Source organism: Gadus macrocephalus, chromosome 5 (genome assembly GCF_031168955.1).
Source record: "Gadus macrocephalus chromosome 5, ASM3116895v1".
Taxonomy (NCBI): Eukaryota; Metazoa; Chordata; class Actinopteri; order Gadiformes; family Gadidae; genus Gadus; species Gadus macrocephalus.
Genome location: NC_082386.1, coordinates 645,788 through 658,593, shown reverse-complemented (window position 1 = coordinate 658,593; position 12,806 = coordinate 645,788). Strand labels below are relative to the sequence as shown.

General features: G+C 38.5%; 7 non-coding genes across 7 annotated transcripts; all 7 read right to left on the bottom strand.

The window, feature by feature from the left end:
- Positions 1-102: 102 nt before the first annotated feature.
- trnar-acg (transfer RNA arginine (anticodon ACG)) lies at positions 103-175 on the bottom strand. Its single transcript has one exon. It is a non-coding gene; the product is annotated as a tRNA-Arg (tRNA).
- Positions 176-681: 506 nt separating this feature from the next.
- trnar-acg (transfer RNA arginine (anticodon ACG)) lies at positions 682-754 on the bottom strand. The gene has a single exon. It is a non-coding gene; the product is annotated as a tRNA-Arg (tRNA).
- Positions 755-2,394: 1,640 nt separating this feature from the next.
- Positions 2,395-2,467, bottom strand: trnar-acg (transfer RNA arginine (anticodon ACG)). Its single transcript has one exon. It is a non-coding gene; the product is annotated as a tRNA-Arg (tRNA).
- A 1,640-nt stretch (positions 2,468-4,107) lies between these two features.
- Positions 4,108-4,180, bottom strand: trnar-acg (transfer RNA arginine (anticodon ACG)). The gene has a single exon. It is a non-coding gene; the product is annotated as a tRNA-Arg (tRNA).
- A 527-nt stretch (positions 4,181-4,707) lies between these two features.
- Positions 4,708-4,780, bottom strand: trnar-acg (transfer RNA arginine (anticodon ACG)). Its single transcript has one exon. It is a non-coding gene; the product is annotated as a tRNA-Arg (tRNA).
- Positions 4,781-6,420: 1,640 nt separating this feature from the next.
- trnar-acg (transfer RNA arginine (anticodon ACG)) lies at positions 6,421-6,493 on the bottom strand. The gene has a single exon. It is a non-coding gene; the product is annotated as a tRNA-Arg (tRNA).
- A 498-nt stretch (positions 6,494-6,991) lies between these two features.
- trnar-acg (transfer RNA arginine (anticodon ACG)) lies at positions 6,992-7,064 on the bottom strand. The gene has a single exon. It is a non-coding gene; the product is annotated as a tRNA-Arg (tRNA).
- Between the last annotated feature and the right edge of the window lie 5,742 nt (positions 7,065-12,806).

Genomic DNA, 12,806 nt, shown 5'->3' with positions numbered 1-12,806 from the left:
ATTGTGAAACTCAAATGTCTACCCTGAGAGCAATTTGGTGTGGTGCATGTTATTCTTTGGAATAATAACCCAGCATTAGTTTCCAGGCATTTTAAAATCTTACGAGCTAGCCAGGAGTCGAACCTGGAATCTTCTGATCCGTAGTCAGACGCGTTATCCATTGCGCCACTAGCCCACCTGTATAAACACAGACCATCATTAAAATTCGTCCAATAAGAAAGGACGCTTGCTTTAAAATTCTCATTCCAAGCCCATTTTTCTCATTGTGAAAGTCAAATGGCTGACCATAGCTAGGTATGAATATGGCGCATTCAATCTTGTTGGGGAAATGAGCTTTTCTTTTAGAATAAAAGAATAGCTAATTTCTTTCGTGTTTTTTGTGGCTTCTGCACTTCAGCTCCTTCCACTGAGTATTCTTACTCGGTGGGACAGATTACTCCCGATGGCTCGGACTTAGATACTTCTCGCTTAGCAGACTTCTAACACGTCTAAAACGTTATATGAAAGTCTAAAGCAAAGGAAAAAGTGAAATAGAATGATATCACCCCATTAAATTCCTTGTTCCTACCTCTATTGTTCATTGTGAAACTCAAATGTCTACCCTGAGAGCAATTTGGTGTGGTGCATGTTATTCTTTGGAATAATAACCCAGCATTAGTTTCCAGGCATTTTAAAATCTTTCGAGCTAGCCAGGAGTCGAACCTGGAATCTTCTGATCCGTAGTCAGACGCGTTATCCATTGCGCCACTAGCCCACCTGTATAAACACAGACCATCATTAAAATTCGTCCAATAAGAAAGGACGCTTGCTTTAAAATTCTCATTCCAAGCCCATTTTTCTCATTGTGAAAGTCAAATGGCTGACCATAGCTAGGTATGAATATGGCGCATTCAATCTTGTTGGGGAAATGAGCTTTTCTTTTAGAATAAAAGAAAAGGTAATTTTTTTCGTGGCTTTTGTACTTCAGCTCCTTCCACTGAGTATTCTTACTCGGTGAGAACGAATACTCCCGATGGCTCGGACTTAGATTCTTCTCGCTTAGCAGACTTCTAACCCGTCTACAAACGTCATATAAAAGTCTAAAGCAAATGAAAAAGTGAAATAGAATGATATCACCCCATAAAATTACTTGTTCCTACCTCTATTGTTCATTGTGAAACTCAAATGTCTACCCTGAGAGCAATTTGGTGTGGTGCATGTTATTCTTTGGAATAATAACCCAGCATTAGTTTCCAGGCATTTTAAAATCTTTCGAGCTAGCCAGGAGTCGAACCTCGAATCATCTGATCCGTAGTCAGACGCGTTATCCATTGCGCCACTAACCCACCTGTATAAACACAGACCATCATTAAAATTCGTCCAATAAGAAAGGACGCTTGCTTTAAAATTCTCATTCCAAGCCCATTTTTCTCATTGTGAAAGTCAAATGGCTGACCATAGCTAGGTATGAATATGGCGCATTCAATCTTGTTGGGGAAATGAGCTTTTCTTTTAGAATAAAAGAAAAGCTAATTTTTTTCGTGGCTTTTGTACTTCAGCTCCTTCCACTGAGTATTCTTACTCGGTGAGAACGAATACTCCCGATGGCTCGGACTTAGATTCAACTCGCTTAGCAGACTTCTAACCCGTCTACAAACGTCATATAAAAGTCTAAAGCAAAGGAAAAAGTGAAATAGAATGATATCACCCCATATAATTACTTTTTCCTACCTCTATTGTTCTTTGTGAAACTCAAATGTCTACCCTGAGAGCAATTTGGTGTGGTGCATGTTATTCTTTGGAATATTAACCCAGCATTAGTTTCCAGGCATTTTAAAATCTTTCGAGCTAGCCAGGAGTCGAACCTCGAATCTTCTGATCCGTAGTCAGACGCGTTATCCATTGCGCCACTAACCCACCTGTATAAACACAGACCATCATTAAAATTCGTCCAATAAGAAAGGACGCTTGCTTTAAAATTCTCATTCCAAGCCCATTTTTCTCATTGTGAAAGTCAAATGGCTGACCATAGCTAGGTATGAATATGGCGCATTCAATCTTGTTGGGGAAATGAGCTTTTCTTTTAGAATAAAAGAAAAGCTAATTTTTTTCGTGGCTTTTGTACTTCAGCTCCTTCCACTGAGTATTCTTACTCGGTGAGAACGAATACTCCCGATGGCTCGGACTTAGATTCTTCTCGCTTAGCAGACTTCTAACCCGTCTACAAACGTCATATAAAAGTCTAAAGCAAATGAAAAAGTGAAATAGAATGATATCACCCCATAAAATTACTGGTTCCTACCTCTATTGTTCATTGTGAAACTCAAATGTCTACCCTGAGAGCAATTTGGTGTGGTGCATGTTATTCTTTGGAATAATAACCCAGCATTAGTTTCCAGGCATTTTAAAATCTTTCGAGCTAGCCAGGAGTCGAACCTGGAATCTTCTGATCCGTAGTCAGACGCGTTATCCATTGCGCCACTAGCCCACCTGTATAAACATAGACCATCATTAAAATTCGTCCAATAAGAAAGGACGCTTGCTTTAAAATTCTCATTCCAAGCCCATTTTTCTCATTGTGAAAGTCAAATGGCTGACCATAGCTAGGTATGAATATGGCGCATTCAATCTTGTTGGGGAAATGAGCTTTTCTTTTAGAATAAAAGAAAAGCTAATTTTTTTCGTGGCTTTTGTACTTCAGCTCCTTCCACTGAGTATTCTTACTCGGTGAGAACGAATACTCCCGATGGCTCGGACTTAGATTCTTCTCGCTTTGCAGACTTCTAACCCGTCTACAAACGTCATATAAAAGTCTAAAGCAAATGAAAAAGTGAAATAGAATGATATCACCCCATAAAATTACTGGTTCCTACCTCTATTGTTCATTGTGAAACTCAAATGTCTACCCTGAGAGCAATTTGGTGTGGTGCATGTTATTCTTTGGAATAATAACCCAGCATTAGTTTCCAGGCATTTTAAAATCTTTCGAGCTAGCCAGGAGTCGAACCTGGAATCTTCGGATCCGTAGTCAGACACGTTATCCATTGCGCCACTAACCCACCTGTATAAACACAGACCATCATTATAATTCGTCCAATAAGAAAGGACGCTTGCTTTAAAATTCTCATTCCAAGCCCATTTTTCTCATTGTGAAAGTCAAACGGCTGACCATAGCTAGGTATGAATATGGCGCATTCAATCTTGTTGGGGAAATTAGCTTTTCTTTTAGAATAAAAGAAAAGCAAATTTTTTTCGTGGCTTTTGTACTTCAGCTCCTTCCACTGAGTATTCTTACTCGGTGAGAACGAATACTCCCGATGGCTCGGACTTAGATTCAACTCGCTTAGCAGACTTCTAACCCGTCTACAAACGTCATATAAAAGTCTAAAGCAAAGGAAAAAGTGAAATAGAATGATATCACCCCATATAATTACTTTTTCCTACCTCTATTGTTCTTTGTGAAACTCAAATGTCTACCCTGAGAGCAATTTGGTGTGGTGCATGTTATTCTTTGGAATATTAACCCAGCATTAGTTTCCAGGCATTTTAAAATCTTTCGAGCTAGCCAGGAGTCGAACCTCGAATCTTCTGATCCGTAGTCAGACGCGTTATCCATTGCGCCACTAACCCACCTGTATAAACACAGACCATCATTAAAATTCGTCCAATAAGAAAGGACGCTTGCTTTAAAATTCTCATTCCAAGCCCATTTTTCTCATTGTGAAAGTCAAATGGCTGACCATAGCTAGGTATGAATATGGCGCATTCAATCTTGTTGGGGAAATGAGCTTTTCTTTTAGAATAAAAGAAAAGCTAATTTTTTTCGTGGCTTTTGTACTTCAGCTCCTTCCACTGAGTATTCTTACTCGGTGAGAACGAATACTCCCGATGGCTCGGACTTAGATTCTTCTCGCTTAGCAGACTTCTAACCCGTCTACAAACGTCATATAAAAGTCTAAAGCAAATGAAAAAGTGAAATAGAATGATATCACCCCATAAAATTACTGGTTCCTACCTCTATTGTTCATTGTGAAACTCAAATGTCTATCCTGAGAGCAATTTGGTGTGGTGCATGTTATTCTTTGGAATAATAACCCAGCATTAGTTTCCAGGCATTTTAAAATCTTTCGAGCTAGCCAGGAGTCGAACCTGGAATCTTCTGATCCGTAGTCAGACGCGTTATCCATTGCGCCACTAGCCCACCTGTATAAACATAGACCATCATTAAAATTCGTCCAATAAGAAAGGACGCAAGATTGAATGCGCCATATTCTTGCTTTAAAATTCTCATTCCAAGCCCATTTTTCTCATTGTGAAAGTCAAATGGCTGACCATATCTAGGTATGAATATGGCGCATTCAATCTTGTTGGGGAAATTAGCTTTTCTTTTAGAATAAAAGAATAGCTAATTTCTTTCGTGTTTTTTGTGGCTTCTGCACTTCAGCTCCTTCCACTGAGTATTCGTACTCGGTGGGACAGAATACTCCGGATGGCTCGGACTTAGATACTTCTCGCTTAGCAGACTTCTAACACGTCTAAAACGTTATATGAAAGTCTAAAGCAAAGGAAAAAGTGAAATAGAATGATATCACCCCATTAAATTCCTTGTTCCTACCTCTATTGTTCATTGTGAAACTCAAATGTCTACCCTGAGAGCAATTTGGTGTGGTGCATGTTATTCTTTGGAATAATCACCCAGCATTAGTTTCCAGGCATTTTAAAATCTATCGAGCTAGCCAGGAGTCGAACCTGGAATCTTCTGATCCGTAGTCAGACGCGTTATCCATTGCGCCACTAGCCCACCTGTATAAACACAGACCATCATTAAAATTCGTCCAATAAGAAAGGACGCTTGCTTTAAAATTCTCATTCCAAGCCCATTTTTCTCATTGTGAAAGTCAAATGGCTGACCATAGCTAGGTATGAATATGGCGCATTCAATCTTGTTGGGGAAATGAGCTTTTCTTTTAGAATAAAAGAAAAGCTAATTTTTTTCGTGGCTTTTGTACTTCAGCTCCTTCCACTGAGTATTCTTACTCGGTGAGAACGAATACTCCCGATGGCTCGGACTTAGATTCTTCTCGCTTAGCAGACTTCTAACCCGTCTACAAACGTCATATAAAAGTCTAATGCAAATGAAAAAGTGAAATAGAATGATATCACCCCATAAAATTACTGGTTCCTACCTCTATTGTTCATTGTGAAACTCAAATGTCTACCCTGAGAGCAATTTGGTGTGGTGCATGTTATTCTTTGGAATAATAACCCAGCATTAGTTTCCAGGCATTTTAAAATCTTTCGAGCTAGCCAGGAGTCGAACCTGGAATCTTCGGATCCGTAGTCAGACACGTTATCCATTGCGCCACTAACCCACCTGTATAAACACAGACCATCATTATAATTCGTCCAATAAGAAAGGACGCTTGCTTTAAAATTCTCATTCCAAGCCCATTTTTCTCATTGTGAAAGTCAAACGGCTGACCATAGCTAGGTATGAATATGGCGCATTCAATCTTGTTGGGGAAATGAGCTTTTCTTTTAGAATAAAAGAAAAGCAAATTTTTTTCGTGGCTTTTGTACTTCAGCTCCTTCCACTGAGTATTCTTACTCGGTGAGAACGAATACTCCCGATGGCTCGGACTTAGATTCAACTCGCTTAGCAGACTTCTAACCCGTCTACAAACGTCATATAAAAGTCTAAAGCAAAGGAAAAAGTGAAATAGAATGATATCACCCCATATAATTACTTTTTCCTACCTCTATTGTTCTTTGTGAAACTCAAATGTCTACCCTGAGAGCAATTTGGTGTGGTGCATGTTATTCTTTGGAATATTAACCCAGCATTAGTTTCCAGGCATTTTAAAATCTTTCGAGCTAGCCAGGAGTCGAACCTCGAATCTTCTGATCCGTAGTCAGACGCGTTATCCATTGCGCCACTAACCCACCTGTATAAACACAGACCATCATTAAAATTCGTCCAATAAGAAAGGACGCTTGCTTTAAAATTCTCATTCCAAGCCCATTTTTCTCATTGTGAAAGTCAAATGGCTGACCATAGCTAGGTATGAATATGGCGCATTCAATCTTGTTGGGGAAATGAGCTTTTCTTTTAGAATAAAAGAAAAGCTAATTTTTTTCGTGGCTTTTGTACTTCAGCTCCTTCCACTGAGTATTCTTACTCGGTGAGAACGAATACTCCCGATGGCTCGGACTTAGATTCTTCTCGCTTAGCAGACTTCTAACCCGTCTACAAACGTCATATAAAAGTCTAAAGCAAATGAAAAAGTGAAATAGAATGATATCACCCCATAAAATTACTGGTTCCTACCTCTATTGTTCATTGTGAAACTCAAATGTCTACCCTGAGAGCAATTTGGTGTGGTGCATGTTATTCTTTGGAATAATAACCCAGCATTAGTTTCCAGGCATTTTAAAATCTTTTGAGCTAGCCAGGAGTCGAACCTGGAATCTTCTGATCCGTAGTCAGACGCGTTATCCATTGCGCCACTAGCCCACCTGTATAAACATAGACCATCATTAAAATTCGTCCAATAAGAAAGGACGCTTGCTTTAAAATTCTCATTCCAAGCCCATTTTTCTCATTGTGAAAGTCAAATGGCTGACCATAGCTAGGTATGAATATGGCGCATTCAATCTTGTTGGGGAAATGAGCTTTTCTTTTAGAATAAAAGAAAAGCTAATTTCTTTCGTGGCTTTTGTACTTCAGCTCCTTCCACTGAGTATTCTTACTCGGTGAGAACGTATACTCCCGATGGCTCGGACTTAGATTCTTCTCGCTTAGCAGACTTCTAACCCGTCTACAAACGTCATATAAAAGTCTAATGCAAATGAAAAAGTGAAATAGAATGATATCACCCCATAAAATTACTTGTTCCTACCTCTATTGTTCATTGTGAAACTCAAATGTCTACCCTGAGAGCAATTTGGTGTGGTGCATGTTATTCTATGGAATAATAACCCAGCATTAGTTTCCAGGCATTTTAAAATCTTTCGAGCTAGCCAGGAGTCGAACCTGGAATCTTCTGATCCGTAGTCAGACGCGTTATCCATTGCGCCACTAGCCCACCTGTATAAACACAGACCATCATTATAATTCGTCCAATAAGAAAGGACGCTTGCTTTAAAATTCTCATTCCAAGCCCATTTTTCTCATTGTGAAAGTCAAATGGCTGACCATAGCTAGGTATGAATATGGCGCATTTAATCTTGTTGGGGAAATGAGCTTTTCTTTTAGAATAAAAGAAAAGCTAATTTTTTTCGTGGTTTTTGTACTTCAGCTCCTTCCACTGAGTATTCTTACTCGGTGAGAACGAATACTCCCGACAGTGTTGTGCCTGAACGCGTTCATTGAACGATAGTTCATGTACTCGTTCATATTTTCGGCGAACGTGAACTGAACGTACTGTATTACTGCCTGATGAACGTTACTGTGAACTCGTTCATTCTGGTGTCTGTGAACGGCACGCGCACTCGGTTTAACTTCGTTCAATTGGGGGGTTATTTGTTTATCAAAACGGCGGATGCGCGCGCAGAATGATTTGTTTGACCGGTTGCCATTGTTATCTCCGTGTGTTTCATTTGCAGTTGCGGCGTTGTCAGCTTACTGTTACATTAAACTGCAATCAGAAAATGCGGTTATATGCTATAGACCCTATAGTGTCTGTGGTGTAAAGGCTGGGACGAATTAAAAAATATAAATACACTTTATGTTGAAAGTATAGACCGTCCCGATTCCCATTGAAACGAATGGCGCGGTGATTATTCTTCAGAACGAGATCTGTTAAATAGTGAAAAATGAATCAAACTGTAATCAGACAACACGGTTATATGCTATTGACCCTAGAGTGTTTGTGGTATAAAGGCTGAGACGAATTTCGAATTATAAATATGTACAATCCATAACGTTATCTCCCGCTGGCTCATAGCTCAGCGGACTAGAATACCTCCTAGATTCATTGCTTATTGGCCGGAAACGTAAATGGGGGCTGTTTACGTTTGGTTGTATTCTTTTCGCTCGGTTCTCCGACTCAACAGTAGGGCTAGAACCGAGCGAAAAGACTACAACCAAATTTGAACTACAACCAAACTAGTTCCCTTTCCGCTTCCGGCCAACGAAGCAATGAGTCTTCCAACAGAAATCAATGGGATTTACAAAATGCGCTAAATGTACAATACATTTTCGCTACGATGCTTGATTCAACCACTCTATATCATCCTAGACAAATCACGAAGTGGGCTCGATGTTCAAAATACCGGAAAAAAATAAGGTAACACTTTATATTAAGGTACACCTATTCACCATTAATTAGTTGCTTATTAGCATGCAAATTAGTAACATATTGGCTCTTAATTAGTCATTATTAAGTACTTATTAATGCCTTATTCTGCATGGCCTTATTATACAACCAGTAAGCCATTAACTAAGAGTTTTCCCTCAATAACCTCAGAATTATTGCTTATTAGCAGTAAGTAAGGAAGTTGTTGCATATGAATTATGATCTTAATATGCTTTGCTTAGTATGGACTTTATAAGGTGGTAGTACCACAAGAATAGTTATTCTCCCTTAATAACACTTAATGAATATGGTCTGTTCTTACATAAAAAATACACAAGACTACAAGTGTTAATAGTGTCCAAATAACTCTAAATTAAGTCTTTGTTACTTAGAATATGTTCCCCATACTAAAGTGACATCTTGATCATTACTAATTCACTAGTAATTGAACACTTATTAACCAACACATGTTCCCTAATCTAAAGTTGCCTCCTTTTTACACTTAGTTAATATATTATAGCACATAACTACTGCAATGAACAAGCGATGGGTTACACCTTTGAAAAAAATGGATCTATCTATAGGTTCCCTCTCATTCAGTGGTAGAATAACAAAGACAGCACAAGTACAAATACCTCATTTATTAAACCACTGGTTCATTTGTTGAACCACTGGTTCAACAAATACTGCCTGAAAATTCAAACACTGACAAGTATCAATGTTTATAAACATGTCATACAATATGGTATCAAATGTATAAGCAGGTCATACTGTATGATAATACAGGTACTCTATTGTTGAACATCTGTGTGATCCTTTAACCAAAATCTGCCTGCTTAAAAAAAACACAATATAAAATACTGCACAATATTAAGTACAAAAATACAATAAATTGCAAAAAATATAAAACCTGCACAGCTCAACATGAACTTGCTCTTCATCAGCTAAACTACACTTATACAAGCTTAGAACAAATGTACTGAACTGTACAAACATTGCACTTTCACAGCCTAAACTTGCTCTATAATTACTGCATCAGGTTGATTTATTTCCCCTGTGCACAAATATTTAACTTTTCCAATACAATATAACAGAATTTTAACTGAACAAAGAAGCTCACTTGCATTTTAATACTTTAACAAGGGAAGGAGTTGACCTTTGGCCTTCATGTCCATGATAATAGTATTTTTCTCAGAGGTAACAGTACATTTAGTGTGTCGAAACTTTTGACTGGTAGTATAAATATCAACTTGATATCTGCATCTACATTTCAGACAGGTTTCATACTGGATATTTTTTCCTAATGTCATGCAGAAGCATTCCAAGTGTTCCGTTATTGTGATGTTTTCCACGCCAATAAGTCCACTCAATTACATCTAAGTGATCCCTCAACAGTTTTTGTGTGCGGTTCCCTCTTTGTCTCCAGATAGTTGACTTGCAAATACCCCAAAATCTCTCCAGGTTTTGTGTATGTGCACCTGTAACAGGGTCGACAAAAAAATCTTGATGGTTGACAGTCAGGTGATTGTACCCTTCATCCTGAAGACGGCGGTAAGACCTCCACCCATCTGAAATGACAGAGCTTCCACGACGAACATGCTTCTTTATTAGAGGCAAGAGATGCCTGACTGAACGGTGATGCACAATCTTAAGAATGGGTCTCCTCCTGTCATTCTTAATCCCTAGCATTCCGAACACCCAGGAACTCCTGTTGCTTGCCCGTCCTCTGTTGTACTGAAATTCACAAGAGCAAATATTTCAAAATGAGGACAATGGCACTCACAATACAATGATTCTGCAATAATGGTGGGAAATGGGAGAGAATAAATCATAAGTCAAAAATTCAAAAGTTCTCTCTAGCTTTGGAGTAGTGGTGCATGTTTACAAATATTGAACTGTCCTGGGGTGTAGGAATAATGTGGTTTCTTAAAACTGACATTCCCCTCTATTGCATCAATGAACTACAATGTATCTTATTTCATAATGCAGTAGTTACTTCTCGAGATACAGCAGATACACCTCCAAGCACCTCAGGCAAAAACAGGTTTTAAATGTATGTATTGTCTCTACTTTCAGTAGCTGAGTTTAGCTCAGACTTAACCAACATCAAATACATGTTTTTAGACACAAAATCATGTATTTGGCATCAAAGTAATACTCATAAGTGTTTAAGTAACTTTCATACCTTTCTTTTATGGCCAAATTTGCTTTAATCTATCATAACAATCTCTGCTCTTTGTCCAACAGTCTGCTTGCCTCTTCTTCTCATTCTTTTCATTCCTGATTTGCAAACTCTCCGCAGCTTGTCTGCAAGTTTACTCAGAGTTGCAGAACTCTGAGTAATTCCTTCCTGCAGCATGTCCACTTGTCTCAGTCGAAGGCCTTGGGCGAATCTGTAATAGATCAACCAGATAAATATTTCAATGACACAATTTAGAAGTGGGGGGTTAAAACCAATTTCTTAAGTTGTCATAATTATAACCATAATTTCTCATTTGCAGTCCCATTTGCAGACACAGCAGATACTCATAGCCTGAATACAAGAGTGTATAAAAACCGGAAACAACAAATCTCAAAAGCAAAGTAGGGTGAAGAACATTCTCTGTATGAGGGGAGGAATGGAATAAAATCCCAAAACAAATTAAATCTGCTGTATCTTTGAAGAGTTTTAAGAAACAACCGAAAAAATGGATACTGAGTAAATTAGCACAGTGAAGTGTCTGTTTAGAAAAGTTAAGTTCTTTTGAACTTGTGTGGGTTTTTTTCTCGCCAATGAATTAAGTTATTTTGAGACAATTTCCGGGAACCACCTAAAACCTAAAAATCCACAAGACCTTTGTACTACATTGGACTCTTCGCAACCCAGTACTTATACAATTACACATACTTGATAAATTCGACCAATGTTCAGAATTCTTCCCATATAATGTATAAACTCATGTCTCGTAAGCATTGGCTCTTATAGGACCCATCCCAACCAACAGTATAGTGAGAACATTCAAAGAAAACATTATGGTCCGAGTTAAGAGTTTGTCTTTGATGGCTTTTGTTATTATACAATGTAAAACCACGCACCTGTAGATGTAATGCATCCACGTATGCAGTCGAATGTGAGTATTCTCAAACATTGAGCCACTTCGGATGGACCTCGACACCGTTTTCCCTTTGTGACAGGAATCTCGGCATGTCCTGATGATTAAATCCAAAGGTTAATGTAACAAAATAAAAACCTATGATACTGTGCTGATTTCACTTAATAAAAATGTAACATAAAGGAAGATGGAGAGGGGGACATAGATGTTTATGTATAAGTGTTGAAACAGCTAAGATTGGGATTGAACAAGGTAGTAGTCCTTGTGATTCCCTCCCCCCATGCAATCTCAAAGCACAAGAGAACAGTCCCATTTCTAGGCCTACTTGACAAGTAATATCTGTTACACCTTAAATTGGGTTAGACATTTGAGTAAATTTAGCTGTGTCTACTCTACTCTACTTGTCACCACTTGTGCTTCCGTGCCACGCAGCATGAAAAGGGTGATATCAATCAATTAATCCCTGTGCATGTACAAGTTTAAAGTCAAGCTGATTGGTGGCATGTATTGTTAAATAGGTGAACAATATGACCAGGAATGTGATCTAAAATTGGTAAAAAGGCATTTTTCATTTCAGATTTTGTACACATATAGAACTTTGTGGAAACATTAAAACCCCTATCTCTACCAAATAAACAGTAGCTTACTTAAAAATTAAAATTTGCAGCTGTGTGTGTGATTTGTATTGTGACTGTCTAGATGTGACTTAGCATATTTTGTGTGTACACCACTCATAACTTCTGTATTAAAAAAATTGTCGTAAAATATAGGATTTGCCACTGAATTCTAGCAGATATAATTGGATGGCTGCATGCTGCACACTCCCCTATGCTTACACACAAAGAAAGAATTAATAAATAAGGCACATGTCTAGTTGTTCTACTCACCATGCTGCCTCCTTTTTGCCGTAGGACCGTTTCAACTTCATAACATGAGAGCAAGAGGGGCATTTCATCCATTTTCAAAGTAGGCCTTCTTTCATTAACCATCTGGTGAACTTGTAGTTTTCCTTGGGGCACCGTCTAAAATGTATTCGACTCAAAAACTCGTAACCCAACAACATATTTGTTAAACCTATACCTATGGAATAATATTAGATTCAAAGCTCATAATATTGCCCCGCGCACCCGTCTTCTTTGATGTCTAAATGTGTAAACAGTCTCGCAGTCCTGCATCAAAGAATGGCGCGAAGTGCCATTACAGTAATTGACATAACAATCTACCAATCCGTAGCCGTGTTCCTCCGATATGTTGCTCTCATCCAATCATTGACTGTTACTATGCTGTCATGTGACATCCTCATCCAATCATCCAAAGGGAGCCACCAGTCACGTCAAAGATTCGGAGAAGGTGGGTATTTGCCGTTTCGTTCACAGTTTGGAGAGTGAAGAGGGAAATTCGTGTAACAAAAATGGTAAGTTAAGCGCTAGCCTGTTAA